Source organism: Podarcis liolepis, assembly GCF_965112155.1.
Source record: "Podarcis liolepis genome assembly, chromosome: 3".
NCBI classification, from domain to species: Eukaryota; Metazoa; Chordata; class Lepidosauria; order Squamata; family Lacertidae; genus Podarcis; species Podarcis liolepis.
In genome coordinates this window covers 9,593,273-9,613,291 of record NC_139557.1, presented here as the reverse complement: position 1 = coordinate 9,613,291, position 20,019 = coordinate 9,593,273, and positions in this window count along the sequence as shown.

The window sequence follows — 20,019 nt, the reverse complement described above, 5'->3', positions numbered from 1 at the left end:
CAACAATTTGGCAGCATTTTTGAGTGAATTGGATAATTTCAGATTTTTGCTGAAGTTGTGACCCCGGGGCTTAGAAATTTTTTTTTTCACAGGTTAAGTTGTCGAAGGCTGATTTCTTGTCCTATGATAAAAAGCCTTCTATTTCCATCACCAAACCTTTCAGGGTTCAATTTGCAACAGTTTGGCAGCATTTTTGAGAGAATTGGAGAATTTCAGATTTTTGCTGAAGTTGTGACCCCGGGGCTTAGAATTTTTTTTTTTCACAGGTTAAGTTGTCGAAGGCTGATTTCTTGTCCTATGATAAAAAGCCTTCTATTTCCACCACCAAACCTTTCAGGGGTGATTTTGCAACAATCTGGCAGCATTTTTGAGTGAATTGGATAATTTCAGATTTTTGCTGAAGTTGTGACCCCGGGGCTTAGAAATTTTTTTTTCCCACAGGTTAAGTTGTCGAAGGCTGATTTCTTGTCCTATGATAAAAAGCCTTCTATGTCCACCACCAAACCTTTCAGGGGTGAATTTGCAACAGTTTGGCAGCATTTTTGAGTGAATTGGAGAATTTCAGATTTTTGCTGAAATTGTGACCCCGGGGCTTAGAATTTTTTTCCCCCACAGGTTATGTTGTCGAAGGCTGATTTCTTGTCCTATGGTAAAAAGCCTTCTATTTCCACCACCAAACCTTTCAGGGGTGAATTTGCAACAGTTTGGCAGCATTTTTGAGTGAATTGGAGAATTTCAGATTTTTGCTGAAGTTGTGACCCCGGGGCTTAGAATTTTTTTTTCCCACAGGTTAAGTTGTCGAAGGCTGATTTCTTGTCCTATGATAAAAAGCCTTCTATTTCCACCACCAAACCTTTCAGGGGTGAATTTGCAACAATTTGGCATCATTTTTGAGTGAATTGGAGAATTTCAGATTTTTGCTGAAGTTGTGACCCCGGGGCTTAGAAATTTTTTTTTTCTCAGGTTAAGTTGTCGAAGGCTGATTTCTTGTCCTATGATAAAAAGCCTTCTATTTCCACCACCAAACCTTTCAGGGGTCAATTTGCAACAGTTTGGCAGCATTTTTGAGTGAATTGGAGAATTTCAGATTTTTGCTGAAGTTGTGACCCCGGGGCTTAGAAATTTTTTTTTTCACAGGTTAAGTTGTCGAAGGCTGATTTCTTGTCCTATGATAAAAAGCCTTCTATTTCCACCACCAAACCTTTCAGGGGTGATTTTGCAACAATCTGGCAGCATTTTTGAGTGAATTGGATAATTTCAGATTTTTGCTGAAGTTGTGACCCCGGGGCTTAGAAATTTTTTTTCCCCACAGGTTAAGTTGTCGAAGGCTGATTTCTTGTCCTATGATAAAAAGCCTTCTATGTCCACCACCAAACCTTTCAGGGGTGAATTTGCAACAGTTTGGCAGCATTTTTGAGTGAATTGGAGAATTTCAGATTTTTGCTGAAGTTGTGACCCCGGGGCTTAGAAATTTTTTTTCCCACAGGTTAAGTTGTCGAAGGCTGATTTCTTGTCCTATGATAAAAAGCCTTCTATTTCCACCACGAAACCTTTCAGGGGTGAATTTGCAGCAGTTTGGCAGCATTTTTGAGTGAATTGGAGAATTTCAGATTTTTGCTGAAGTTGTGACCCCGGGGGCTTAGAAAAATTTTTTTTCACAGGTTAAGTTGTCGAAGGCTGATTTCTTGTCCTATGATAAAAAGCCTTCTATTTCCACCACGAAACCTTTCAGGGGTGAATTTGCAACAGTTTGGCAGCATTTTTGAGTGAATTGGATAATTTCAGATTTTTGCTGAAGTTGTGACCCCGGGGCTTAGAAAAATTTTTTTTCACAGGTTAAGTTGTCGAAGGCTGATTTCTTGTCCTATGATAAAAAGCCTTCTATTTCCATCACCAAACCTTTCAGGGTTCAATTTGCAACAGTTTGGCAGCATTTTTGAGAGAATTGGAGAATTTCAGATTTTTGCTGAAGTTGTGACCCCGGGGCTTAGAAATTTTTTTTTTCACAGGTTAAGTTGTCGAAGGCTGATTTCTTGTCCTATGATAAAAAGCCTTCTATTTCCACCACGAAACCTTTCAGGGCTCAATTTGCAACAGTTTGGCAGCATTTTTGAGTGAATTGGAGAATTTCAGATTTTTGCTGAAGTTGTGACACCGGGGCTTAGAAAATTTTTTTTTCACAGGTTAAGTTGTCGAAGGCTGATTTCTTGTCCTATGATAAAAAGCCTTCTATGTCCACCACCAAACCTTTCAGGGGTGAATTTGCAACAGTTTGGCAGCATTTTTGAGTGAATTGGAGAATTTCAGATTTTTGCTGAAATTGTGACCCCGGGGCTTAGAATTTTTTTCCCCCACAGGTTATGTTGTCGAAGGCTGATTTCTTGTCCTATGGTAAAAAGCCTTCTATTTCCACCACCAAACCTTTCAGGGGTGAATTTGCAACAGTTTGGCAGCATTTTTGAGTGAATTGGAGAATTTCAGATTTTTGCTGAAGTTGTGACCCCGGGGCTTAGAAATTTTTTTTTCCACAGGTTAAGTTGTCGAAGGCTGATTTCTTGTCCTATGATAAAAAGCCTTCTATTTCCACCACCCAACCTTTCAGGGGTGAATTTGCAACAATTTGGCAGCATTTTTGAGTGAATTGGAGAATTTCAGATTTTTGCTGAAGTTGTGACCCCGGGGCTTAGAAATTTTTTTTTTCTCAGGTTAAGTTGTCGAAGGCTGATTTCTTGTCCTATGATAAAAAGCCTTCTATTTCCACCACCAAACCTTTCAGGGGTCAATTTGCAACAGTTTGGCAGCATTTTTGAGTGAATTGGAGAATTTCAGATTTTTGCTGAAGTTGTGACCCCGGGGCTTAGAAATTTTTTTTTTCACAGGTTAAGTTGTCGAAGGCTGATTTCTTGTCCTATGATAAAAAGCCTTCTATTTCCACCACCAAACCTTTCAGGGGTGATTTTGCAACAATCTGGCAGCATTTTTGAGTGAATTGGATAATTTCAGATTTTTGCTGAAGTTGTGACCCCGGGGCTTAGAAATTTTTTTTTCCCACAGGTTAAGTTGTCGAAGGCTGATTTCTTGTCCTATGATAAAAAGCCTTCTATGTCCACCACCAAACCTTTCAGGGGTGAATTTGCAACAGTTTGGCAGCATTTTTGAGTGAATTGGAGAATTTCAGATTTTTGCTGAAGTTGTGACCCCGGGGGCTTAGAAAATTTTTTTTTCACAGGTTAAGTTGTCGAAGGCTGATTTCTTGTCCTATGATAAAAAGCCTTCTATTTCCACCACGAAACCTTTCAGGGGTGAATTTGCAACAGTTTGGCAGCATTTTTGAGTGAATTGGATAATTTCAGATTTTTGCTGAAGTTGTGACCCCGGGGCTTAGAAAAATTTTTTTTCACAGGTTAAGTTGTCGAAGGCTGATTTCTTGTCCTATGATAAAAAGCCTTCTATTTCCATCACCAAACCTTTCAGGGTTCAATTTGCAACAGTTTGGCAGCATTTTTGAGAGAATTGGAGAATTTCAGATTTTTGCTGAAGTTGTGACCCCGGGGCTTAGAAATTTTTTTTTTCACAGGTTAAGTTGTCGAAGGCTGATTTCTTGTCCTATGATAAAAAGCCTTCTATTTCCACCACGAAACCTTTCAGGGCTCAATTTGCAACAGTTTGGCAGCATTTTTGAGTGAATTGGAGAATTTCAGATTTTTGCTGAAGTTGTGACCCCGGGGCTTAGAAAATTTTTTTTTCACAGGTTAAGTTGTCGAAGGCTGATTTCTTGTCCTATGATAAAAAGCCTTCTATGTCCACCACCAAACCTTTCAGGGGTGAATTTGCAACAGTTTGGCAGCATTTTTGAGTGAATTGGAGAATTTCAGATTTTTGCTGAAATTGTGACCCCGGGGCTTAGAATTTTTTTCCCCCACAGGTTATGTTGTCGAAGGCTGATTTCTTGTCCTATGGTAAAAAGCCTTCTATTTCCACCACCAAACCTTTCAGGGGTGAATTTGCAACAGTTTGGCAGCATTTTTGAGTGAATTGGAGAATTTCAGATTTTTGCTGAAGTTGTGACCCCGGGGCTTAGAAATTTTTTTTTCCACAGGTTAAGTTGTCGAAGGCTGATTTCTTGTCCTATGATAAAAAGCCTTCTATTTCCACCACCCAACCTTTCAGGGGTGAATTTGCAACAATTTGGCAGCATTTTTGAGTGAATTGGAGAATTTCAGATTTTTGCTGAAGTTGTGACCCCGGGGCTTAGAAATTTTTTTTTTCTCAGGTTAAGTTGTCGAAGGCTGATTTCTTGTCCTATGATAAAAAGCCTTCTATTTCCATCACCAAACCTTTCAGGGGTCAATTTGCAACAGTTTGGCAGCATTTTTGAGTGAATTGGAGAATTTCAGATTTTTGCTGAAGTTGTGACCCCGGGGCTTAGAAATTTTTTTTTTCACAGGTTAAGTTGTCGAAGGCTGATTTCTTGTCCTATGATAAAAAGCCTTCTATTTCCACCACCAAACCTTTCAGGGGTGATTTTGCAACAATCTGGCAGCATTTTTGAGTGAATTGGATAATTTCAGATTTTTGCTGAAGTTGTGACCCCGGGGCTTAGAAATTTTTTTTTCCCACAGGTTAAGTTGTCGAAGGCTGATTTCTTGTCCTATGATAAAAAGCCTTCTATGTCCACCACCAAACCTTTCAGGGGTGAATTTGCAACAGTTTGGCAGCATTTTTGAGTGAATTGGAGAATTTCAGATTTTTGCTGAAGTTGTGACCCCGGGGCTTAGAAATTTTTTTTCCCACAGGTTAAGTTGTCGAAGGCTGATTTCTTGTCCTATGATAAAAAGCCTTCTATTTCCACCACGAAACCTTTCAGGGGTGAATTTGCAGCAGTTTGGCAGCATTTTTGAGTGAATTGGAGAATTTCAGATTTTTGCTGAAGTTGTGACCCCGGGGGCTTAGAAAAAATTTTTTTCACAGGTTAAGTTGTCGAAGGCTGATTTCTTGTTCTATGATAAAAAGCCTTCTATTTCCACCACGAAACCTTTCAGGGGTGAATTTGCAACAGTTTGGCAGCATTTTTGAGTGAATTGGAGAATTTCAGATTTTTGCTGAAGTTGTGACCCCGGGGCTTAGAAAAAATTTTTTTCACAGGTTAAGTTGTCTAAGGCTGATTTCTTGTCCTATGATTAAAAGCCTTCTATTTCCACCACCAAACCTTTCAGGGGTGAATTTGCAACAATTTGGCAGCATTTTTGAGTGAATTGGATAATTTCAGATTTTTGCTGAAGTTGTGACCCCGGGGCTTAGAATTTTTTTTTTTCACAGGTTAAGTTGTCGAAGGCTGATTTCTTGTCCTATGATAAAAAGCCTTGTATTTCCATCACCAAACCTTTCAGGGGTCAATTTGCAACAGTTTGGCAGCATTTTTGAGAGAATTGGAGAATTTCAGATTTTTGCTGAAGTTGTGACCCCGGGGCTTAGAAATTTTTTTTTTCACAGGTTAAGTTGTCTAAGGCTGATTTCTTGTCCTATTATAAAAAGCCTTCTATTTCCACCACGAAACCTTTCAGCGGTGAATTTGCAACAGTTTGGCAGCATTTTTGAGTGAATTGGAGAATTTCAGATTTTTGCTGAAGTTGTGACCCCGGTGCTTAGAAATTTTTTTTTTCCACAGGTTAAGTTGTCGAAGGCTGATTTCTTATCCTATGATAAAAAGCCTTCTATTTCCACCACCAAACCTTTCAGGGGTGATTTTGCAACAATCTGGCAGCATTTTTGAGTGAATTGGATAATTTCAGATTTTTGCTGAAGTTGTGACCCCGGGGCTTAGAAATTTTTTTTTTCCACAGGTTAAGTTGTCGAAGGCTGATTTCTTGTCCTATGATAAAAAGCCTTCTATGTCCACCACCAAACCTTTCAGGGGTGAATTTGCAACAGTTTGGCAGCATTTTTGAGTGAATTGGAGAATTTCAGATTTTTGCTGAAGTTGTGACCCCGGGGCTTAGAAATTTTTTTCCCCACAGGTTAAGTTGTCGAAGGCTGATTTCTTGTCCTATGATAAAAAGCCTTCTATTTCCACCACGAAACCTTTCAGGGGTGAATTTGCAGCAGTTTGGCAGCATTTTTGAGTGAATTGGAGAATTTCAGATTTTTGCTGAAGTTGTGACCCCGGGGGCTTAGAAAAAATTTTTTTCACATGTTAAGTTGTCGAAGGCTGATTTCTTGTCCTATGATAAAAAGCCTTCTATTTCCACCACGAAACCTTTCAGGGGTGAATTTGCAACAGTTTGGCAGCATTTTTGAGTGAATTGGAGAATTTCAGATTTTTGCTGAAGTTGTGACCCCGGGGCTTAGAATTTTTTTTTTTAAAAGGTTAAGTTGTCGAAGGCTGATTTCTTGTCCTATGATAAAAAGCCTTCTATGTCCACCACCAAACCTTTCAGGGGTGAATTTGCAACAGTTTGGCAGCATTTTTGAGTGAATTGGAGAATTTCAGATTTTTGCTGAAGTTGTGACCCCGGGGCTTAGAATTTTTTTTCCCCACAGGTTATGTTGTTGAAGGCTGATTTCTTGTCCTATGGTAAAAAGCCTTCTATTTCCACCACCAAACCTTTCAGGGGTGAATTTGCAACAATTTGGCAGCATTTTTGAGTGTATTGGATAATTTCAGATTTTTCCTGAAGTTGTGACCCCGGGGCTTAGAAATTTTTTTTTTTCACAGGTTAAGTTGTCGAAGGCTGATTTCTTGTCCTATGATAAAAAGCCTTCTATTTCCACCACGAAACCTTTCAGGGCTCAATTTGCAACAGTTTGGCAGCATTTTTGAATTGGAGAATTTCAGATTTTTGCTGAAGTTGTGACCCCGGGGCTTAGAAATTTTTTTTTTCACAGGTTAAGTTGTCGAAGGCTGATTTCTTGTCCTATGATAAAAAGCCTTCTATGTCCACCACCAAACCTTTCAGGGGTGAATTTGCAACAGTTTCGCAGCATTTTTGAGTGAATTGGAGAATTTCAGATTTTTGCTGAAGTTGTGACCCCGGGTCTTAGAATTTTTTTTCCCCACAGGTTATGTTGTCGAAGGCTGATTTCTTGTCCTATGGTAAAAAGCCTTCTATTTCCAACACCAAACCTTTCAGGGGTCAATTTGCAACAGTTTGGCAGCATTTTTGAGTGATTTGGAGAATTTCAGATTTTTGCTGAAGTTGTGACCCCGGGGTTTAGAATTTTTTTTTTTCACAGGTTAAGTTGTCGAAGGCTGATTTCTTGTCCTATGATAAAAAGCCTTCTATTTCCACCACGAAACCTTTCAGGGCTCAATTTGCAACAGTTTGGCAGCATTTTTGAGTGAATTGGAGAATTTCAGATTTTTGCTGAAGTTGTGACCCCGGGGCTTAGAAAAATTTTTTTTCACAGGTTAAGTTGTCGAAGGCTGATTTCTTGTCCTATGATAAAAAGCCTTCTATGTCCACCACGAAACCTTTCAGGGCTCAATTTGCAACAGTTTGGCAGCCTTTTTGAGTGAATTGGAGAATTTCAGATTTTTGCTGAAATTGTGACCCCGGGGCTTAGAATTTTTTTCCCCCACAGGTTATGTTGTCGAAGGCTGATTTCTTGTCCTATGGTAAAAAGCCTTCTATTTCCACCACCAAACCTTTCAGGGGTGAATTTGCAACAGTTTGGCAGCATTTTTGAGTGAATTGGAGAATTTCAGATTTTTGCTGAAGTTGTGACCCCGGGTCTTAGAATTTTTTTTCCCCACAGGTTATGTTGTCGAAGGCTGATTTCTTGTCCTATGGTAAAAAGCCTTCTATTTCCACCACCAAACCTTTCAGGGGTGAATTTGCAACAATTTGGCAGCATTTTTGAGTGTATTGGATAATTTCAGATTTTTGCTGAAGTTGTGACCCCGGGGCTTAGAATTTTTTTTTTTTCACAGGTTAAGTTGTCGAAGGCTGATTTCTTGTCCTATGATAAAAAGCCTTCTATTTCCAACACCAAACCTTTCAGGGGTGAATTTGCAACAGTTTGGCAGCATTTTTGAGTGATTTGGAGAATTTCAGATTTTTGCTGAAGTTGTGACCCCGGGGTTTAGAATTTTTTTTTTCACAGGTTAAGTTGTCGAAGGCTGATTTCTTGTCCTATGATAAAAAGCCTTCTATTTCCACCACGAAACCTTTCAGGGCTCAATTTGCAACAGTTTGGCAGCATTTTTGAGTGAATTGGAGAATTTCAGATTTTTGCTGAAGTTGTGACCCCGGGGCTTAGAAAAATTTTTTTTCACAGGTTAAGTTGTCGAAGGCTGATTTCTTGTCCTATGATAAAAAGCCTTCTATGTCCACCACGAAACCTTTCAGGGCTCAATTTGCAACAGTTTGGCAGCCTTTTTGAGTGAATTGGAGAATTTCAGATTTTTGCTGAAATTGTGACCCCGGGGCTTAGAATTTTTTTCCCCCACAGGTTATGTTGTCGAAGGCTGATTTCTTGTCCTATGGTAAAAAGCCTTCTATTTCCACCACCAAACCTTTCAGGGGTGAATTTGCAACAGTTTGGCAGCATTTTTGAGTGAATTGGAGAATTTCAGATTTTTGCTGAAGTTGTGACCCCGGGGCTTAGAAATTTTTTTTTCCACAGGTTAAGTTGTCGAAGGCTGATTTCTTGTCCTATGATAAAAAGCCTTCTATTTCCACCACCAAACCTTTCAGGGTTGAATTTGCAACAATTTGGCAGCATTTTTGAGTGAATTGGAGAATTTCAGATTTTTGCTGAAGTTGTGACCCCGGGGCTTAGAAATTTTTTTTTTCTCAGGTTAAGTTGTCGAAGGCTGATTTCTTGTCCTATGATAAAAAGCCTTCTATTTCCACCACCAAACCTTTCAGGGGTCAATTTGCAACAGTTTGGCAGCATTTTTGAGTGAATTGGAGAATTTCAGATTTTTGCTGAAGTTGTGACCCCGGGGCTTAGAAAATTTTTTTTTCACAGGTTAAGTTGTCGAAGGCTGATTTCTTGTCCTATGATAAAAAGCCTTCTATTTCCACCACCAAACCTTTCAGGGGTGATTTTGCAACAATCTGGCAGCATTTTTGAGTGAATTGGATAATTTCAGATTTTTGCTGAAGTTGTGACCCCGGGGCTTAGAAATTTTTTTTTCCCACAGGTTAAGTTGTCGAAGGCTGATTTCTTGTCCTATGATAAAAAGCCTTCTATGTCCACCACCAAACCTTTCAGGGGTGAATTTGCAACAGTTTGGCAGCATTTTTGAGTGAATTGGAGAATTTCAGATTTTTGCTGAAGTTGTGACCCCGGGGCTTAGAAATTTTTTTCCCCACAGGTTAAGTTGTCGAAGGCTGATTTCTTGTCCTATGATAAAAAGCCTTCTATTTCCACCACGAAACCTTTCAGGGGTGAATTTGCAGCAGTTTGGCAGCATTTTTGAGTGAATTGGAGAATTTCAGATTTTTGCTGAAGTTGTGACCCCGGGGGCTTAGAAAAATTTTTTTTCACAGGTTAAGTTGTCGAAGGCTGATTTCTTGTCCTATGATAAAAAGCCTTCTATGTCCACCACCAAACCTTTCAGGGGTGAATTTGCAACAGTTTGGCAGCATTTTTGAGTGAATTGGAGAATTTCAGATTTTTGCTGAAGTTGTGACCCCGGGGCTTAGAAATTTTTTTTTTCACAGGTTAAGTTGTCGAAGGCTGATTTCTTGTCCTATGATAAAAAGCCTTCTATGTCCACCACCAAACCTTTCAGGGCTCAATTTGCAACAGTTTGGCAGCATTTTTGAGTGAATTGGAGAATTTCAGATTTTTGCTGAAGTTGTGACCCCGGGGCTTAGAAAAAAATTTTTTCACAGGTTAGGTTGTCGAAGGCTGATTTCTTGTCCTATGATAAAAAGCCTTCTATGTCCACCACCAAACCTTTCAGGGGTGAATTTGCAACAGTTTGGCAGCATTTTTGAGTGAATTGGAGAATTTCAGATTTTTGCTGAAGTTGTGACCCCGGGGCTTAGAAAAATTTTTTTTCACAGGTTAAGTTGTCGAAGGCTGATTTCTTGTACTATGATAAAAAGCCTTCTATTTCCACCACCAAACCTTTCAGGGGTGAATTTGCAACAATTTGGCAGCATTTTTGAGTGTATTGGATAATTTCAGATTTTTGCTGAAGTTGTGACCCCGGGGCTTAGAATTTTTTTTTTTTCACAGGTTAAGTTGTCGAAGGCTGATTTCTTGTCCTATGATAAAAAGCCTTCTATTTCCACCACCAAACCTTTCAGGGGTCAATTTGCAACAGTTTGGCAGCATTTTTGAGTGAATTGGAGAATTTCAGATTTTTGCTCAAGTTGTGACCCCGGGGCTTAGCATTTTTTCCCCCCACAGGTTATGTTGTCGAAGGCTGATTTATTGTCCTATGGTAAAAAGCCTTCTATTTCCACCACCAAACCTTTCAGGGGTGAATTTGCAACAATTTGGCAGCATTTTTGAGTGTATTGGATAATTTCAGATTTTTGCTGAAGTTGTGACCCCGGGGCTTAGAATTTTTTTTTTTTCACAGGTTAAGTTGTCGAAGGCTGATTTCTTGTCCTATGATAAAAAGCCTTCTATTTCCAACACCAAACCTTTCAGGGGTCAATTTGCAACAGTTTGGCAGCCTTTTTGAGTGAATTGGAGAATTTCAGATTTTTGCTGAAATTGTGACCCCGGGGCTTAGAATTTTTTTCCCCCACAGGTTATGTTGTCGAAGGCTGATTTATTGTCCTATGGTAAAAAGCCTTCTATTTCCACCACCAAACCTTTCAGGGGTGAATTTGCAACAGTTTGGCAGCATTTTTGAGTGAATTGGAGAATTTCAGATTTTTGCTGAAGTTGTGACCCCGGGGCTTAGAAATTTTTTTTTCCACAGGTTAAGTTGTCGAAGGCTGATTTCTTGTCCTATGATAAAAAGCCTTCTATTTCCACCACCAAACCTTTCAGGGGTGAATTTGCAACAATTTGGCAGCATTTTTGAGTGAATTGGAGAATTTCAGATTTTTGCTGAAGTTGTGACCCCGGGGCTTAGAAATTTTTTTTTTCTCAGGTTAAGTTGTCAAAGGCTGATTTCTTGTCCTATGATAAAAAGCCTTCTATTTCCACCACCAAACCTTTCAGGGGTCAATTTGCAACAGTTTGGCAGCATTTTTGAGTGAATTGGAGAATTTCAGATTTTTGCTGAAGTTGTGACCCCGGGGCTTAGAAATTTTTTTTTTCACAGGTTAAGTTGTCGAAGGCTGATTTCTTGTCCTATGATAAAAAGCCTTCTATTTCCACCACCAAACCTTTCAGGGGTGATTTTGCAACAATCTGGCAGCATTTTTGAGTGAATTGGATAATTTCAGATTTTTGCTGAAGTTGTGACCCCGGGGCTTAGAAATTTTTTTTTCCCACAGGTTAAGTTGTCGAAGGCTGATTTCTTGTCCTATGATAAAAAGCCTTCTATGTCCACCACCAAACCTTTCAGGGGTGAATTTGCAACAGTTTGGCAGCATTTTTGAGTGAATTGGAGAATTTCAGATTTTTGCTGAAGTTGTGACCCCGGGGCTTAGAAATTTTTTTTCCCACAGGTTAAGTTGTCGAAGGCTGATTTCTTGTCCTATGATAAAAAGCCTTCTATTTCCACCACGAAACCTTTCAGGGGTGAATTTGCAGCAGTTTGGCAGCATTTTTGAGTGAATTGGAGAATTTCAGATTTTTGCTGAAGTTGTGACCCCGGGGGCTTAGAAAAAATTTTTTTCACAGGTTAAGTTGTCGAAGGCTGATTTCTTGTCCTATGATAAAAAGCCTTCTATTTCCACCACGAAACCTTTCAGGGCTCAATTTGCAACAGTTTGGCAGCATTTTTGAGTGAATTGGAGAATTTCAGATTTTTGCTGAAGTTGTGACCCCGGGGCTTAGAAAAAATTTTTTTCACAGGTTAAGTTGTCTAAGGCTGATTTCTTGTCCTATGATAAAAAGCCTTCTATTTCCACCACCAAACCTTTCAGGGGTGAATTTGCAACAATTTGGCAGCATTTTTGAGTGAATTGGATAATTTCAGATTTTTGCTGAAGTTGTGACCCCGGGGCTTAGAATTTTTTTTTTCACAGGTTAAGTTGTCGAAGGCTGATTTCTTGTCCTATGATAAAAGCCTTGTATTTCCATCACCAAACCTTTCATTGGTCAATTTGCAACAGTTTGGCAGCATTTTTGAGAGAATTGGAGAATTTCAGATTTTTGCTGAAGTTGTGACCCCGGGGCTTAGAATTTTTTTTTTTCACAGGTTAAGTTGTCGAAGGCTGATTTCTTGTCCTATGATAAAAAGCCTTCTATTTCCACCACGAAACCTTTCAGGGCTCAATTTGCAACAGTTTGGCAGCATTTTTGAGTGAATTGGAGAATTTCAGATTTTTGCTGAAGTTGTGACCCCGGGGCTTAGAAAAAATTTTTTTCACAGGTTAAGTTGTCGAAGGCTGACTTCTTGTCCTATGATAAAAAGCCTTCTATGTCCACCACCAAACCTTTCAGGGGTGAATTTGCAACAGTTTGGCAGCATTTTTGAGAGAATTGGAGAATTTCAGATTTTTGCTGAAGTTGTGACCCCGGGGCTTAGAAATTTTTTTTTTCACAGGTTAAGTTGTCGAAGGCTGATTTCTTGTCCTATGATAAAAAGCCTTCTATTTCCACCACCAAACCTTTCAGGGGTGAATTTGCAACAATTTGCCAGCATTTTTGAGTGAATTGGAGAATTTCAGATTTTTGCTGAAGTTGTGACCCCGGGGCTTAGAAATTTTTTTTTTCACAGGTTAAGTTGTCGAAGGCTGATTTCTTGTCCTATGATAAAAAGCCTTCTATTTCCACCACCAAACCTTTCAGGGGTCAATTTGCAACAGTTTGGCAGCATTTTTGAGTGAATTGGAGAATTTCAGATTTTGAGGGGCTTAGAATTTTTTTTTTTCACAGGTTAAGTTGTCGAAGGCTGATTTCTTGTCCTATGATAAAAAGCCTTCTATTTCCACCACGAAACCTTTCAGGGCTCAATTTGCAACAGTTTGGCAGCATTTTTGAGTGAATTGGAGAATTTCAGATTTTTGCTGAAGTTGTGACCCCGGGGCTTAGAAAAATTTTTTTTCACAGGTTAAGTTGTCAAAGGCTGATTTCTTGTCCTATGATAAAAAGCCTTCTATTTCCACCACGAAACCTTTCAGCGGTGAATTTGCAACAGTTTGGCAGCATTTTTGAGTGAATTGGAGAATTTCAGATTTTTGCTGAAGTTGTGACCCCGGGGCTTAGAAATTTTTTTCCCCCACAGGTTAATTTGTCGAAGGCTGATTTCTTATCCTATGATAAAAAGCCTTCTATTTCCACCACCAAACCTTTCAGGGGTGATTTTGCAACAATCTGGCAGCATTTTTGAGTGAATTGGATAATTTCAGATTTTTGCTGAAGTTGTGACCCCGGGGCTTAGAAATTTTTTTTTTCCACAGGTTAAGTTGTCGAAGGCTGATTTCTTGTCCTATGATAAAAAGCCTTCTATGTCCACCACCAAACCTTTCAGGGGTGAATTTGCAACAGTTTGGCAGCATTTTTGAGTGAATTGGAGAATTTCAGATTTTTGCTGAAGTTGTGACCCCGGGGCTTAGAAATTTTTTTCCCCACAGGTTAAGTTGTCGAAGGCTGATTTCTTGTCCTATGATAAAAAGCCTTCTATTTCCACCACGAAACCTTTCAGGGGTGAATTTGCAGCAGTTTGGCAGCATTTTTGAGTGAATTGGAGAATTTCAGATTTTTGCTGAAGTTGTGACCCCGGGGGCTTAGAAAAATTTTTTTCACAGGTTAAGTTGTCGAAGGCTGATTTCTTGTCCTATGATAAAAAGCCTTCTATTTCCACCACGAAACCTTTCAGGGGTGAATTTGCAACAGTTTGGCCCCATTTTTGAGTGAATTGGAGAATTTCAGATTTTTGCTGAAGTTGTGACCCCGGGGCTTAGAATTTTTTTTTTTAAAAGGTTAAGTTGTCGAAGGCTGATTTCTTGTCCTATGATAAAAAGCCTTCTATGTCCACCACCAAACCTTTCAGGGGTGAATTTGCAACAGTTTGGCAGCATTTTTGAGTGAATTGGAGAATTTCAGATTTTTGCTGAAGTTGTGACCCCGGGGCTTAGAATTTTTTTTTCCCACAGGTTATGTTTTCGAAGGCTGATTTCTTGTCCTATGGTAAAAAGCCTTCTATTTCCACCACCAAACCTTTCAGGGGTGAATTTGCAACAATCTGGCAGCATTTTTGAGTGTATTGGATAATTTCAGATTTTTCCTGAAGTTGTGACCCCGGGGCTTAGAAATTTTTTTTTTTACAGGTTAAGTTGTCGAAGGCTGATTTCTTGTCCTATGATAAAAAGCCTTCTATTTCCACCACCAAACCTTTCAGGGGTCAATTTGCAACAGTTTGGCAGCATTTTTGAGTGAATTGGAGAATTTCAGATTTTTGCTGAAGTTGTGACCCCGGGGCTTAGAATATTTTTTTTCCACAGGTTAAGTTGTCGAAGGCTGATTTCTTGTCCTATGATAAAAAGCCTTCTATTTCCACCACGAAACCTTTCAGGGCTCAATTTGCAACAGTTTGGCAGCATTTTTGAATTGGAGAATTTCAGATTTTTGCTGAAGTTGTGACCCCGGGGCTTAGAAATTTTTTTTTCCACAGGTTAAGTTGTCGAAGGCTGATTTCTTGTCCTATGATAAAAAGCCTTCTATTTCCACCACGAAACCTTTCAGCGGTGAATTTGCAACAGTTTGGCAGCATTTTTGAGTGAATTGGAGAATTTCAGATTTTTGCTGAAGTTGTGACCCCGGGGCTTAGAAATTTTTTTTTCCCACAGGTTAAGTTGTCGAAGGCTGATTTCTTATCCTATGATAAAAAGCCTTCTATTTCCACCACCAAACCTTTCAGGGGTGATTTTGCAACAATCTGGCAGCATTTTTGAGTGAATTGGATAATTTCAGATTTTTGCTGAAGTTGTGACCCCGGGGCTTAGAAATTTTTTTTTTCCACAGGTTAAGTTGTCGAAGGCTGATTTCTTGTCCTATGATAAAAAGCCTTCTATGTCCACCACCAAACCTTTCAGGGGTGAATTTGCAACAGTTTGGCAGCATTTTTGAGTGAATTGGAGAATTTCAGATTTTTGCTGAAGTTGTGACCCCGGGGCTTAGAATTTTTTTTTCCCACAGGTTATGTTGTCGAAGGCTGATTTCTTGTCCTATGGTAAAAAGCCTTCTATTTCCACCACCAAACCTTTCAGGGGTGAATTTGCAACAATTTGGCAGCATTTTTGAGTGTATTGGATAATTTCAGATTTTTCCTGAAGTTGTGACCCCGGGGCTTAGAAATTTTTTTTTTTCACAGGTTAAGTTGTCGAAGGCTGATTTCTTGTCCTATGATAAAAAGCCTTCTATTTCCACCACCAAACCTTTCAGGGGTCAATTTGCAACAGTTTGGCAGCATTTTTGAGTGAATTGGAGAATTTCAGATTTTTGCTGAAGTTGTGACCCCGGGGCTTAGAATATTTTTTTTCCACAGGTTAAGTTGTCGAAGGCTGATTTCTTGTCCTATGATAAAAAGCCTTCTATTTCCACCACGAAACCTTTCAGGGCTCAATTTGCAACAGTTTGGCAGCATTTTTGAATTGGAGAATTTCAGATTTTTGCTGAAGTTGTGACCCCGGGGCTTAGAATTTTTTTTTTTCACAGGTTAAGTTGTCGAAGGCTGATTTCTTGTCCTATGATAAAAAGCCTTCTATGTCCACCACCAAACCTTTCAGGGGTGAATTTGCAACAGTTTGGCAGCATTTTTGAGTGAATTGGAGAATTTCAGATTTTTGCTGAAGTTGTGACCCCGGGGCTTAGAAATTTTTTTTTTCACAGGTTAAGTTGTCGAAGGCTGATTTCTTGTCCTATGATAAAAAGCCTTCTATGTCCACCACCAAACCTTTCAGGGCTCAATTTGCAACAGTTTGGCAGCATTTTTGAGTGAATTGGAGAATTTCAGATTTTTGCTGAAGTTGTGACCCCGGGGCTTAGAAAAAATTTTTTTCACAGGTTAAGTTGTCGAAGGCTGATTTCTTGTCCTATGATAAAAAGCCTTCTATGTCCACCACCAAACCTTTCAGGGCTCAATTTGCAACAGTTTGGCAGCATTTTTGAGTGAATTGGAGAATTTCAGATTTTTGCTGAAGTTGTGACCCCGGGGCTTAGAAAAATTTTTTTTCACAGGTTAAGTTGTCGAAGGCTGATTTCTTGTACTATGATAAAAAGCCTTCTATTTCCACCACCAAACCTTTCAGGGGTGAATTTGCAACAATTTGGCAGCATTTTTGAGTGTATTGGATAATTTCAGATTTTTGCTGAAGTTGTGACCCCGGGGCTTAGAATTTTTTTTTTTTCACAGGTTAAGTTGTCGAAGGCTGATTTCTTGTCCTATGATAAAAAGCCTTCTATTTCCACCACCAAACCTTTCAGGGGTCAATTTGCAACAGTTTGGCAGCATTTTTGAGTGAATTGGAGAATTTCAGATTTTTGCTCAAGTTGTGACCCCGGGGCTTAGCATTTTTTCCCCCCACAGGTTATGTTGTCGAAGGCTGATTTATTGTCCTATGGTAAAAAGCCTTCTATTTCCACCACCAAACCTTTCAGGGGTGAATTTGCAACAATTTGGCAGCATTTTTGAGTGTATTGGATAATTTCAGATTTTTGCTGAAGTTGTGACCCCGGGGCTTAGAATTTTTTTTTTTTCACAGGTTAAGTTGTCGAAGGCTGATTTCTTGTCCTATGATAAAAAGCCTTCTATTTCCAACACCAAACCTTTCAGGGGTCAATTTGCAACAGTTTGGCAGCCTTTTTGAGTGAATTGGAGAATTTCAGATTTTTGCTGAAATTGTGACCCCGGGGCTTAGAATTTTTTTCCCCCACAGGTTATGTTGTCGAAGGCTGATTTATTGTCCTATGGTAAAAAGCCTTCTATTTCCACCACCAAACCTTTCAGGGGTGAATTTGCAACAGTTTGGCAGCATTTTTGAGTGAATTGGAGAATTTCAGATTTTTGCTGAAGTTGTGACCCCGGGGCTTAGAAATTTTTTTTTCCACAGGTTAAGTTGTCGAAGGCTGATTTCTTGTCCTATGATAAAAAGCCTTCTATTTCCACCACCAAACCTTTCAGGGGTCAATTTGCAACAGTTTGGCAGCCTTTTTGAGTGAATTGGAGAATTTCAGATTTTTGCTGAAATTGTGACCCCGGGGCTTAGAATTTTTTTCCCCCACAGGTTATGTTGTCGAAGGCTGATTTATTGTCCTATGGTAAAAAGCCTTCTATTTCCACCACCAAACCTTTCAGGGGTGAATTTGCAACAGTTTGGCAGCATTTTTGAGTGAATTGGAGAATTTCAGATTTTTGCTGAAGTTGTGACCCCGGGGCTTAGAAATTTTTTTTTCCACAGGTTAAGTTGTCGAAGGCTGATTTCTTGTCCTATGATAAAAAGCCTTCTATTTCCACCACCAAACCTTTCAGGGGTGAATTTGCAACAATTTGGCAGCATTTTTGAGTGAATTGGAGAATTTCAGATTTTTGCTGAAGTTGTGACCCCGGGGCTTAGAAATTTTTTTTTTCTCAGGTTAAGTTGTCAAAGGCTGATTTCTTGTCCTATGATAAAAAGCCTTCTATTTCCACCACCAAACCTTTCAGGGGTCAATTTGCAACAGTTTGGCAGCATTTTTGAGTGAATTGGAGAATTTCAGATTTTTGCTGAAGTTGTGACCCCGGGGCTTAGAAATTTTTTTTTTCACAGGTTAAGTTGTCGAAGGCTGATTTCTTGTCCTATGATAAAAAGCCTTCTATTTCCACCACCAAACCTTTCAGGGGTGATTTTGCAACAATCTGGCAGCATTTTTGAGTGAATTGGATAATTTCAGATTTTTGCTGAAGTTGTGACCCCGGGGCTTAGAAATTTTTTTTTCCCACAGGTTAAGTTGTCGAAGGCTGATTTCTTGTCCTATGATAAAAAGCCTTCTATGTCCACCACCAAACCTTTCAGGGGTGAATTTGCAACAGTTTGGCAGCATTTTTGAGTGAATTGGAGAATTTCAGATTTTTGCTGAAGTTGTGACCCCGGGGCTTAGAAATTTTTTTTCCCACAGGTTAAGTTGTCGAAGGCTGATTTCTTGTCCTATGATAAAAAGCCTTCTATTTCCACCACGAAACCTTTCAGGGGTGAATTTGCAGCAGTTTGGCAGCATTTTTGAGTGAATTGGAGAATTTCAGATTTTTGCTGAAGTTGTGACCCCGGGGGCTTAGAAAAATTTTTTTTCACAGGTTAAGTTGTCGAAGGCTGATTTCTTGTCCTATGATAAAAAGCCTTCTATTTCCACCACGAAACCTTTCAGGGCTCAATTTGCAACAGTTTGGCAGCATTTTTGAGTGAATTGGAGAATTTCAGATTTTTGCTGAAGTTGTGACCCCGGGGCTTAGAAAAAATTTTTTTCACAGGTTAAGTTGTCTAAGGCTGATTTCTTGTCCTATGATAAAAAGCCTTCTATTTCCACCACCAAACCTTTCAGGGGTGAATTTGCAACAATTTGGCAGCATTTTTGAGTGAATTGGATAATTTCAGATTTTTGCTGAAGTTGTGACCCCGGGGCTTAGAATTTTTTTTTTCACAGGTTAAGTTGTCGAAGGCTGATTTCTTGTCCTATGATAAAAAGCCTTGTATTTCCATCACCAAACCTTTCATTGGTCAATTTGCAACAGTTTGGCAGCATTTTTGAGAGAATTGGAGAATTTCAGATTTTTGCTGAAGTTGTGACCCCGGGGCTTAGAATTTTTTTTTTTCACAGGTTAAGTTGTCGAAGGCTGATTTCTTGTCCTATGATAAAAAGCCTTCTATTTCCACCACGAAACCTTTCAGGGCTCAATTTGCAACAGTTTGGCAGCATTTTTGAGTGAATTGGAGAATTTCAGATTTTTGCTGAAGTTGTGACCCCGGGGCTTAGAAAAAATTTTTTTCACAGGTTAAGTTGTCGAAGGCTGATTTCTTGTCCTATGATAAAAAGCCTTCTATGTCCACCACCAAACCTTTCAGGGGTGAATTTGCAACAGTTTGGCAGCATTTTTGAGAGAATTGGAGAATTTCAGATTTTTGCTGAAGTTGTGACCCCGGGGCTTAGAAATTTTTTTTTTCACAGGTTAAGTTGTCGAAGGCTGATTTCTTGTCCTATGATAAAAAGCCTTCTATTTCCACCACCAAACCTTTCAGGGGTGAATTTGCAACAATTTGCCAGCATTTTTGAGTGAATTGGAGAATTTCAGATTTTTGCTGAAGTTGTGACCCCGGGGCTTAGAAATTTTTTTTTTCACAGGTTAAGTTGTCGAAGGCTGATTTCTTGTCCTATGATAAAAAGCCTTCTATTTCCACCACCAAACCTTTCAGGGGTCAATTTGCAACAGTTTGGCAGCATTTTTGAGTGAATTGGAGAATTTCAGATTTTGAGGGGCTTAGAAATTTTTTTTTTCACAGGTTAAGTTGTCGAAGGCTGATTTCTTGTCCTATGATAAAAAGCCTTCTATTTCCACCACGAAACCTTTCAGGGCTCAATTTGCAACAGTTTGGCAGCATTTTTGAGTGAATTGGAGAATTTCAGATTTTTGCTGAAGTTGTGACCCCGGGGCTTAGAAAAATTTTTTTTCACAGGTTAAGTTGTCAAAGGCTGATTTCTTGTCCTATGATAAAAAGCCTTCTATTTCCACCACGAAACCTTTCAGCGGTGAATTTGCAACAGTTTGGCAGCATTTTTGAGTGAATTGGAGAATTTCAGATTTTTGCTGAAGTTGTGACCCCGGGGCTTAGAAATTTTTTTTCCCCACAGGTTAAGTTGTCGAAGGCTGATTTCTTATCCTATGATAAAAAGCCTTCTATTTCCACCACCAAACCTTTCAGGGGTGATTTTGCAACAATCTGGCAGCATTTTTGAGTGAAT